The sequence below is a fragment of the Gopherus evgoodei genome, chromosome 12, assembly GCF_007399415.2.
Source record: "Gopherus evgoodei ecotype Sinaloan lineage chromosome 12, rGopEvg1_v1.p, whole genome shotgun sequence".
Taxonomy (NCBI): Eukaryota; Metazoa; Chordata; order Testudines; family Testudinidae; genus Gopherus; species Gopherus evgoodei.
The window spans coordinates 1979902-1992079 of record NC_044333.1 but is presented as its reverse complement, the minus strand read 5'-3'; the positions used below and the strand labels follow the sequence as shown (position 1 = coordinate 1992079).

Here is a 12178-nt window from a genome sequence, read left to right as displayed (position 1 = left end):
AACAATTTTTTCACATAACAAATTTTGTCTCACCATACTGGAGACATACTGCATTCATTTATATTGATAGGTATCAAACAATGATTTTTTCTTTGCTTTAACAGATGCATTAAAACCTTAATATTTTTTGATATAACCCAAAACATCTTATGCTTTAAATATCTGCATTTTAGTACATTTCATAGCTATTGCAGTATGTTTTTTCATTTTTATTTGTTTTTGTAATAGGTTGCTTTGTAGCTGGTATTCGCTTTTTTTGATTTTTTGAAAGACAAAAATAACATTTTTCTACCCCTTTCAGGGCGGCATTATTGCTTAAAAGATTTCTTTTACAAATACCCTGCTGATTGCAGGCAAAACAGAGGAATTACCCCCATATTTTCCTGTTTTGTTTTTTTTAATAGGCAGGCCAGGTTTTAATGGCTTCTACTTTTTAAGGGTTATGGGGAAATTATTTCACTGTTTAGTTATTACATCCATGAGGTGGCGTACCTCAGTTTTTTTTTATATAGCAGACCAAGTTTGTAATGTGTTTCCTGCTGTGTTAAGCTTTAAGTTTATTTACAGGTAATAGCTGAGCAGCATCATTACCATATTACCTTAAAGGATTTTTTAAAAAAATCATACACGCTATATGTTGTTACAGGGGTACTTACTAACATTAAATTTATTTTAATGTTTAATATTAACAATAACATTTAGCATCAAATTTTTTAAAGGGATTTTGTTATACCATGTCTTTTATTTAGGCAATTTTTTTTGTGCTGGCAGTTTTTCTCTTTCTTTAACAGTTAGGTAATTTGTATTAACACAGGCTTTCCTTTTGGATTTAAAGCCATTAGCAGAGCTCAGAGACTCTGTCTTAAAAGGGACACAATTAACTTCCACCAGAGTTTTGATTTCTTTTCACTTTTAACTCCTGCTTACAAAACACACAGAGATCTGAAAAAGAAAACACAGTCTATTGCGGCTCTTGTTGGAGCCTTAATAGGATTTTAATTCAGTAGCACATTTTATTTGCATTTTTTTAATCCCTTTCTACAATATACACTGCACATGTTCTAGGGAAAGTGCACATTTTTTTAATACTACACATTGTTTAAACATTAACCATATTAATTTTTACATAAGGTGTAACTGTTTTTTTTGTTCTTACAGAGTTTTCATGTACCCTTATTAAAGTGACGGTTTGATTACACAGAGCCATTTTAAGGCTCAGTGTTTTTAACATTGCTTTTTTTTGTTTTGTGCACCTCACCTCTGCTGTTGCTTTAGAGGGTCATTGTTAATTTTTTATTTTTTTACTACAGCTCTTATCTGCTATTGTTACAAAAAACCAACCAAACAAAAAGACTCCAGAATCTTTTCCTAGTCTCCTGATTTTGACTGCCCTATTGCAGCCATGACTTGGTCTTTATTTGAAAACATTTTAAATTTTGTAAAGAATTAAATTACCCCTTAAATGTTAAATGCTAAATCCCAAAGCCAAACAACACTAATTGCCTGTGTCTTGCAAAAAGGTCTGTTAGTTTTGCAACTTTGAATTAACCCTAACCCTAACCCTAATGAATTTTTAGCGGCATTAAAAACAAAACCCAAACCAATTTATTTTACACCTACAAAACAGGAGTTTTACAAACCAGATGTGCTGGTTTAGAGTCTTAGAGCTTTACATATTTTTACAGACAAATGGATACATACACATTTTTTTCTTTTACATTTCTTTACACCGCTTTGTTTTTACATTGCTGTACATATATTTGGATTATTTACATGCATTCTTTTGGAAAAGGGCCCATTTTTCCTTCAGAATGGCTGCAAAGAAACCAAGAATTCTCTTTCTTTTCCTTTTTAACATTTTTACAAAGTTTAACTGCTTAATTCTTTCCAGCCTCTGTAGAGTTAACTTTTTACTCTCTTTTTTTACATTACTTGTTTATTTCCCAAAATGACACCTTTATGAACTTAAATTTAACTATTTTAAGTATTGCTCCAGGGATTCATGACTGCACTTACTGCTTTCCTTACTCCTGACACTATGCCCTTAGGGCTTCCAACCTGTTTTTCAGTTTTTTTATCTGTTGCTTGCCTGCTTGTCTGGGCCCGATCCTGCTTTTTTCAACGAATATTTTGTGAGTGATATTGTGATAATTTCACAATTTTGAAAGAAATGTTCAAGGAAAGGGACCAGGAAGGGTGGGGGTTAGTTGAGGAGCCCACTCCCCTTGCTGAATTGGTAGTAGAACACTAAAGAATCAGTTTTTGAGGCAGACAACAAAGGGGAACAGAACAAGGGGCTTCTTGTCCTTTTTACAATGAGATGGGAGTATGAAGGGGGTTGGATTGATCCGGGATTTGGAGAACGGGGTAAAGGGGAGCGCTCGGTTCGGTGGTGGGAAAGAGGCTTTTAATAAAGCTTTTAACTTATTATTCTAATATTTGAGAGAGGTGAGTTTTGATTTTGTCCACCTACGATTTGCCTCTTCCCACCATTGCATGAAACAATTAACCTCTCCTTTAGCCAATTTAGTTTTAGGTTGGCCAAGTTTGTCCTTTAAGACATCCACTCGGTCTTTGTTCCAAGATTTTAACAGTGGCCATTGAGTTTTGGGATCCCCCTGAGTTAGCCTAGATCATTTTTCCAGAAATTTACGGGAGTCTGGACCCTTTTTACAGGAGCCTGGACCCATCCTAAATACATAAAATGAGCCAGTGTTTGTTTAGGGAACTGTCCTGACTTAGACATCTGGTTACCCATACAGGAGGACTTCACACACCAATCACACAAGAAGGAAATTTGGGTTCGTCAGAGCGATGCCTGCTGCAACACACCAAAGGAGCCCACAGGCTACTGCCACAATCGCCCTTGCTTTCACACCAAGGATTTTACCCAAAGTGCGGTGCGGCTGCGATTGTGCAGATTCCACCCAGACCGCGGGGACAGGAACCCCTTGGTCAGCCGATCCCCAGATGGAGACTGCACCCAGGCTCAAACACTCCACAGGGAGGACGGATAGACACAGAGACAGGACAGTCCTCAGTCCGGACAAAACACAGAAATAATTACCTGACCAGTTTCCTGATGTCAGATCCCGGGATCCCTACCAGAACAGAGTGGGAACCAACAGGTTTGATGGCGTAGACTTCACTGTGGTTGTGCGTCTTTCCGTTCTAGTGGAGGACCGCTTGGGCCAAAGGCCCAGGTGCCGGCTGCCACGGTCAACCTAGAAAACGGTCAGGAATCACACAGCCCCAGTGAAGACAGTTGCCATCTCAGTGGGACCTCCAAATTGTCAAAGTTAGACTCAGGACTCACAGTTTGTCAGACCACTCTGTTTTATTAGCACAGCGCTCTGCTAATAACACCCAGATAATGTGAGCAACATGCAAGACACAAACTATCTTATTTATACAGATAAAAGGGCGAGCACTTAACAAGATAACAAAGGAAGCAGAATCTGATAAGTTTACCTGGGCTAGGCATGCATATCTTATTTCCTTACTAACTATTACCGATCTTCTGTTAATGTTTCGCCATTAGCACCCTTGTTTATGCCTAATGTTTCTTTTCCAAGACCCTGAAATGGAGTTGTTTGTGGATGGATCTGCCTTTGTCTGAGAGGGAATCAGACACTCTGGATACGCAGTTACTAATAGCAAGACTCTATTAGTAGGGAAAGCTGTTTCACCCAGGGTGAGTGCCCAAGCAGCAGAGTTGAAAGCCCTAACTGCAGTCTGCCTCTATGCTAAAGGAAAGAGGGTTAATATTTATACAGATTCAAAATATGCTTTTGGGGTGTGTCACGCCACAGCTGCAATTTGAAAGGAATGAGGTTTCATGACCTCATCTGGAGCTCAGATTGCCCATGGAAAGGAAATTGCTGAACTGCTGCAAGCCATTCAGGCTCCTAGGAAGATTGCAGTGATACACTGCAAAGCTCATACCAGGCAGACTGATCCAGTCGCAAAAGGAAATCGCTTGGCAGACAGGGCGGCCAAGGCAGCAGCCCTACAACGGGCCCAGTTGGACCTGATCTCTCCCTTAGCTCAATGGCAATTACAAGCTTCAGATACTGAAAAGGCAACATGGGAAAAGTGGGGTGCAAAACTTAATTCAGTGGGAATCTGGGAATGTGATGATTGTCCTATCCTACCTAGAAGCTATCAGGGTGAGGTACTACAAAAGGTTCACAGTAACACCCATCTAGGAGCGAATAAAATGGTTCAAATCGTTCCTAGGCTGTTTGTAGCCCCTGGATTAAGTGAAATGGCTGGAAGGGGAGTGGAAAGTTGTATTCTTTGTCAGCAATGTAATTCTAAGGGAACACGCCAACAAGCGCCACCTGGTGGGCGCAGATGGGCTCATAGGCCCATGCAGCATGTTCAAATTGATTTTACTGATTTACCTTCTTCAGAAGGAAAGAAACATCTGTTCGTGATCCTGGATCAACTTTCAGGATGGGTAGAGGCCTTTCCCACTGTCCAAGCCACAGCCAAAGCAGTTTGCAAGGTGCTTCTTAATGAGATCATGCCAAGATTTGGCCCTCCTGAAAAGATTGATTCTGACCAGGGAATGCATTTTACAGCAAAAATTTGCAAGGAACTCACTGAGGCAATTGGGACAAAATGGGTTTTTCATGCTCCCTGGCACCGTCAGAGCTCAGGCGGGTGGAATGTATGAATGGAACTCTAAACACCGCCCTAACTAAGCTGTGTTAGGAACTCAAGATGAAATGGACTAGAGTTCTTCCTCTGGCCTTGTATATTGTCCAGACTACCCCGAATTCTAGGACTAAACTAGCGCCCTTCGAGATACTTTTTGGACATGTACCACCTATTTTTACTTCTCTGGTTTCAATACCTAGTGACACTGATCTGACTTGTGAAACAGAAGCTTATGTAAAAGCATTGCAGCAGCATTTAACAACATTACAACAGTACTCAGCACAGTCTCAATCTTTACCATTGTGGGAAGCTGTTCATTCTATTTTGCCAGGTGACCCAGTGTGGATCAAAGCTTACCGAAAGACTCCTCTTCAACCCCAGTGGCTAGGACCGGTCGAGATGATCCTGGTGAGCCCTACTGCTGTTCGGGTCAATGAACTTCCCACTTGGATTCATCATACCAGAGTCAAACGGAGCCTCGCTAGGGAGCCCGACCTGGTAAAGGGTTCCCCAGAAGCAGACGGCATCGGACTTCGAGCGAGCCATGCACGTTCATCCCACCATGAACCGGGTGAGCCAGAAGCAGACGATCTCCCTGCTGAGGACACATGGACTGTTACCCCTTTGGGTGCCCTGATGCTAAAGCTCAATAAGAAGTATACTGGTGCCCATTCTCCAAGGAATGGCAGCAAATAGTCACCTGGGGGCTGGTGCACTCATTTGTGTATTGTTTGTTGTTTTTCTTTTGTGGTGGTGGGATTAACTAGGGGAGATGAATATAAGGCCTTTATTCGCTTTGCTCATGAAATGAAAGCCCATATGCCAGCACTGAATAACATTTCGTGCTGGGTATGCTACTTTATCATGTAATCTAAGTTGTGTTCCTCGAGTCTCCTTAGTGGGTCCTCTAGGAACAAAGGGGGGAATTGATGAGTGTGGTTCTGGCCTAGTTCTGCTTAGCACCCCAGTTCAGCTTAGCAATAACACAGCAAGGACTAGTGGTTACTTTACTGGCTGGGATAGACAGGCCAGCACAGACATCTGTGTGACCTTGCTAGATAAGAGAATGCCTGTAGAGGCTGGGAAAGAAAAATGCTTACAGACACTTTTTAAAGGAACATGTATTCTTTTTTGTACTAAGCATGAAGTTATCAAGAAGTAACAGTTGTTCTTCGTTTTGTATGTTGGGAACAAATGCTGGGAAGGTACAGTGATGATGCGACGTAAGTGATGACGCGACGGAATAGCTAATAAAAAGCAGTTTGAATTTGTGAAGGGGGGCTGGTTCTGTATGGAGTGAGATGGGCAGTTCTCTGTTGCATGGCATGCTACAATAAAGAACTTGATAGTCGGATTCCTGCTGGTCATTGCCTGTCTCTTTGCAGTCGGACAACGAAACCTGAGCGGTCTGGGATAAGAGAGATCCTCGACATAACTATGCCAACATAATAAAGCCAACTCAACAAGAGGCATAGGGTTTATGTTGGTGTAGTTAGGGTGACACTGTTACTGTGGAGACACAACATTGTTTGCATCAGCTTTTGGCTCTCATTCTTGTCAATTTCATGGCACAGACCAGTTGCCCCTGGGTCCTCTGGAGAACTGGGAGGCTGGACCCAACTCCCAGCAGGGAGCTGGGGTGAGAATCCAGGGTGGCTTCTCCACCCCACTCCCAGCTGGGAACATGGGCTCTCTTGTCAATTTCAGACCACAGGAGCTCTGAAACTGACATGGATGAGGGGCTCCCAGTGGGGCAATGGGCAGGAGAGGGAGGGTGTGAGAAGCTGCAACAGCTGGACCCCCCTCTCCACAGGAGGCAAGAAGCTCTTGGTGGCTTCCCCCCACTCCTGGTGGGGGATGGCGATGTGGGAAGCCCCCAGTGGCTTCACCTTGATCCTGATGCGAAATGGGGAGGCCAGCGGAAGGGCAACCTGAGCGGCATCAGGGCTTCCGGCAGGGAGCTGCCAGCAGAGCTGAGAGACCGGGCTCTTGGCTTTCCACACTGCACTGCCCCTCTTAGCTTGGTGGAAGCGCTCCTGGTGAGGCTGTGCACCACCGACCCAAGGAGAGTAGCGTGGACATCAGTCACTGCTGCAGTGTACACATAGCCTAAGGCTATTAGCATTGGGTAGCCAGGAGATCATATTCTCAGTCCATATAATCAATTTAAGGGGTAGATGGGATTTTATTTAAAGGCACCAGGACAAGGTTTCCTAAGGTGTTACAGAAAAATATGCTTTCAAGGATACATGCAGATCATTTAGGGATTGGAAAATCTAAGAGAAGGGCCAGACACATTTTATCCCAGCCTCAAACAACAGCAAACTTGAGAAAGCTGTCAGACTTGTCTCACATGCCAAAATACAGGTCAGCGCAAGCGAAACAGCCCATGTTGGTGGCACTGGAAAAACTGGCCCCTGAAGCAAAGTAGAAATAGATTTGTTTCTTTAGGCAGGAAAAAACTATGTACTTGACTATTAGACTCACTTCTCTGAGGTTGCCTTACTAGATATACTAAAGCTAAACAGGTCATTGTGCATATCAAATCTATTTTTATTATATACAGTATACCTAATAGAGTAATGTCCGACATGGGCCATAGTTTAGTGGACATGAGTTTAAGCAGTTCTCATTGACGAACGGGTTTAGACGTGCAACCGCTACTCCCCATTATTCCCAATTCAACAGGTTGGCAGGAAACTGTGTTAAAATAATAACATGCCTATGGAAAGGAACGTGGAGTCAGACTCTGATCCATATTTAGCACTGTTAAATTACAGAATGGCCCCAATGAAGCATAGGCTGTCACCTGGTGACATTTTGTTCAACATAAACGTGAAAACAAAAATGCCTGCACTGTTGGAAACTGCTGTCAGAGTCACTCGGAACTTTGAGGTATCTAAAGATTGGACATCTGTGTTAGGATTGCTCGAGCCAGTGTAGGCTTCAGGCCTGTATTTTCAGCTAAGATAGTATTTTGAGTTTTGTTTGCCTTTTTGATACCCATACATTCTTACTAATATGTATGAACTTTACTCATGTGTAAATGAAGGACAAAGACACTGTATATGTTGCTTCTGCCTAGCCAGATGGGTTTGTTAGCATAATGGGAACTGATAAGGGCAGTGTACGTGGTACTGCAGCGCACACTTTAAGGTTGCCTCAACTCCTATCTCACGGAAAGATCAAGCAACCAGTTAGGATGGGCAAAGGGGGACTGGGGCGAAGGTATAAAACACTAAAAGGCCAAAAAAATGCCTCTCTCTGACGGTAGTGCAACCTCACTCCTTACCCCTCCCATGGGGTACAAAAGAGGTGGGACAAAGACCCCAGACCCATGACCCCCCCAGATGGAACATGACCATAAGTTGTAAGGGGTGGGACTGTGGGTGTGCATTTCAGGCATAATTATGCCTCCTGATGAGTGGTGGGGCGGGACACTGGGAGACAAAGCTCTGCAGCATCAGGGTTATGGGACACTGGAAACTAACCTCAATAAACATTGCATTGCCTGTATTTTGGACTTCTGGTCTTCAGCTTTCTGTCTGCGTGACAAGAACCAGGGAGATGGTGACAGGAAAGCCTTCGAGTACTCTGAATATACAATTTTGATATGCTTTTACTTAGAAGTTACAAAGTAATCCCATTAGAAAACAGACAACTTGGGCTCAGGCACTAAGCCAAGCTAAAGGCAAGAATCATCTCTCAAGGAGCTCTGGGTTCTTACAAACTCTATTTATTGTAGTTACAGTTAAAGAGAAATAGAGTTGAAGGAAAAGAAAGCAAATGGCCTCCCTATTGATACCTTAACACATTCCACTTCTAAGAAAGGTAATTCACCCCATTCCACCTTCCTCTTTGCTTATACTCCTGAAGCTACGATACTAAGCTCATACATCAGCCAAACTGGAAATAAAACGTAATCCCAAAGAGGTCTCAAAATATGTTTAATCCTAAAACAAATATGGTAATCTCTCTCTCTGAGTCACAAGGAAAGTCACAAAGCAGGTTGTAGTTTACATTTTGTGTTGAGTAAACACAGCCCTGTTAGCTACCAAAAGTTGGCCTGAACATTTAGGGGTGCCATTTAGGGGGTTTTAAAGGGCTTCTGCCCCTGCTCTGAGTTTCACACAGCAGATCTGCTCGCAGTGCATGCCCAAGCCCCAGGCACAGCTCTTAATTGCAGGGCAGCCTGGAGTGTGGAATGGAATGAATTCTGCAGAGGAGAGGTGCTGCTCCCAGCCTGTGTCCCAGGACCAAGAAGTCTTTATAAACAGAGGCAGGGTGATTAAGACAAGAAAGGACTGGTAATTAAATTAAATAAAGGATCTCAAGTCCTCTGATGAGCTTGAAAGCATTGCCAGGCAATCCAGTTCCCAGATCTGTAAAACAGGAATCCCACTGCATGGGGATGGTGAAAAGAGACCACAGGGAACAAGCAATATTATCAGAATAGAAGAAATACAGCCAAGGTCACAATCAAAAAAGAGGGAGATGTCGGGGGGATAGGTGAAAAGAAGGAGCCAAAACCAAGGCAAGGGAGAACAGTGCTACAGAAAAGTACCCACTCTACCTGTGGTACTTATGTGGGCCCATTACCATAGTATCTGAGCGCCTCACAATGTCTAACCTATTTCTCCCACCTGCCAGTACACAGTAGCTGCAAGAGATGGTGCGGGGGGCCCTGCACTCTGCTCCATAAAGGAGCAGAATGCTGCTAGGGAGGGCGTTCATTCTTTATATGGCTTTAACAGTACAATACATAAGCTAACATACTTAAACAAAGGCTTTGCTTAAATTTGTTAGCATATGTATTGTGCTGCTAAGTTGGTCAGGAGTCCTCAAGAGTGGAAGGAAGAGGGGTCGGAAGGTGTTTAAATAAAACTGTGTTTTTTATTTTGTTTCTCCCCATTGGCCTGAATTATCCATGACATTCATACTGCATCACATCAAGTTCGAATCATTCGAGGAATGCCTCTGCTCACTGCCCAGAGGGTGTTTGGATTCTGATGTCAGCCCAGCTCTGCAGCCACACAGGAATCAGATATTGTCCCCAGTGTTCGTAGAATTCTTCTTTGCAGCCAAACTAGTCTAACATGCATTTTGCTAACCAGAACTGGAGCAGCAAAACAAAGAAAACAAATGCCTCATTTTCCAGCGTTGTGGGTGAGAGAACTAGAAGTGAAGATTATAATGCTGGACACTGACAGCTTTAAACCAGCAGCCTCAGGAATCTGCCAAGAACTTTGCAGAAAATATGTTCCTCATCTTAGCAATGGAGCTAAGACTGAACACGCATCTGCTCACCTTTATTCAAATGAAGCTCCTTCTGATCTGACAACTCAGGCGTTGCCAATTTTATCCAGAATAATTTACAAACTTGGAACCTAATCCTGTAAATCCTTAATCATTTGATCAATCCCATTGAAGACAATAGGACTATTTGCATGTCTAGGGACTGCTTTTGTGGTAAGAGTTTCAGGAGTCTGTTCTGTTCCTAGAAAGGAAGTTGAATCTCCTATTGAAATGCAGTGTTTGGGTACAATACCATAGTGCAGTTTAGGATACAGTTCTACTTAAAATTTGTCTTTTAATTAGTCAGACATATTCTGAAACAGCTCCTCATCCAACTCCCATATTCCATCAAAAGAGACTGAATGCTACATATTGATGTTTGTATATACGAACACCGATTTCATCACTGCATTGGAAAACAGAGTTGAATTTAATTTTCTGTGGAATTTGAAGAGTTTAACAGCCCCAATTATTTTCTATGTTAATCACTGTGTACCTGACAAAATGACGTGCCTTCTAAGAGAAAAGAATCAGTCCACGCTTACTGAAAAAAAATTCTTTCCAACTGGTGTTCAGAAGAGTGCCACAAAACACATAGGTACCCTCATGAGCAGAGGGAAGAGTGGATACTCTCCCACATTATGACCAGCAAAATAATAATAATTATTATTATTAATAAAATCTCAAAGAGGCAGAGGTTCACAGATTGGCAAACCTAAAAAGCTGTGTTATGCTTTAAACCACCTCAGCACATAACTTTTAATTATCAGAGGGGTAGCCGTGTTAGTCTGGATCTGTAAAAGCAGCGAAGAGTCCCATGGCACCTTACAGACTAACACACATTTTGGAGCATGAGCTTTCATGGGTGAATACATGCATCCCCACGAAAGCTCATGCTCCAAAACGTCTGTTAGTCTATAAGGTGCCACAGGATTCTTTGCTGCTATAACTTTTAATGTTCATAAACCTGATAACTGCAAAGGAACACTGAAGCCTGTTAACCTGAATTTGTGCCAGCCAGCATGCCCTCACTGACTAAAGGCTCAGTCATGTGAGGGTGTGCAGCGCTCAGCAAGTCACAGGGCGGTGAGCGGAGGGACTCGGTGCGCCATGGCAGGGAAAGCATTAGGAAGTTTCTTCCCCTGTTTGACCGTGTTCTGGTTGAAAGATGTGCAGCTGAGACTGTAACCAAAGGAGGCATCATGCTTCTGGAAAAATCTCAAGGAAAAGTGCTACAAGCAACAGTAGTGGCAGTTGGATCGGGATCCAAAGGAAAGAGTGGAGAAATTCAGCCAGTTAGTGTCAAAGTTGGTGAGAAGATTCTGCTACCAGAATATGGCGGTACTAAAGTAGTACTGGAAGAGAAGGAGTATTACTTATTTAGAGATGGTGACATTCTTGGAAAGTATGTGGACTAAATTTCTCAAGTGGCTGCAGTATCATGAAGTTGTCCATTCCACTAAAGTGCTGAAATCTTTTTCCACCATGTAAATAATTTCCTGTTCTTTATTTTATAACAAACAGATAACCAGTCTCTCTGGAAAAAAAAATAGCTAAAAATTAACCTCTCCCTTTTAGGTTAAACAGAGTCATGTCACTGGCTCCATCTCTGTTATTACATAACAGATAACAAAACCCCAGGGGGGCATGGTGCTGGCACATAAGGTCTCAGGTACAGGGTGTGAGTTTTCAGAATCTCTTTTGGAAATAGTTATGTAGGTGAAATAGCTGGTACTTATGATTATGCTATTTCTATTCATGTATCATCTTGGTATTTGAAGTTAGGAATATTAGCTCTGGTTATTACATGTTTGCTCCTGTGGTAACGCCCACAAGGTATTTAGCCAGCACATAAAGAAACGAGTCAAGGTGAATGGCCCATTAAGGAACACTTAGCTCACAATGGACCCTGGAAAACATGTGTCTACACTTAATGGACTTTTCCTATGAAGGTTCTAACTAGAATAGGGGTTGGGGTGGTGGACATGTAACTTGCTCATGTGACTCCAAACACCATCTTTCCCAGTGAGAACAGATTTCCCTTCACTTGGCAGAAGGTGGGCCCTTGGGCTGGGAGCAAGGCGGGGAGGAGTCCCTTGGGGACATGACCTATGAAGGAAGGCTGAAAGAATTGGGTTTGTTCAGTTTGGAAAAGAGAAGACTGAGAGGGGACATGATAGCACTTTTCAGGTATCTAAAAGGGTGACATCGGAGGAGG

General features: G+C 42.6%; 1 pseudogene; it reads left to right on the top strand.

Moving 5' to 3' along the window:
- Positions 1 to 5064: 5064 nt before the first annotated feature.
- Positions 5065 to 11453, top strand: LOC115660480 (annotated as a pseudogene).
- Positions 11454 to 12178: the final 725 nt, after the last annotated feature.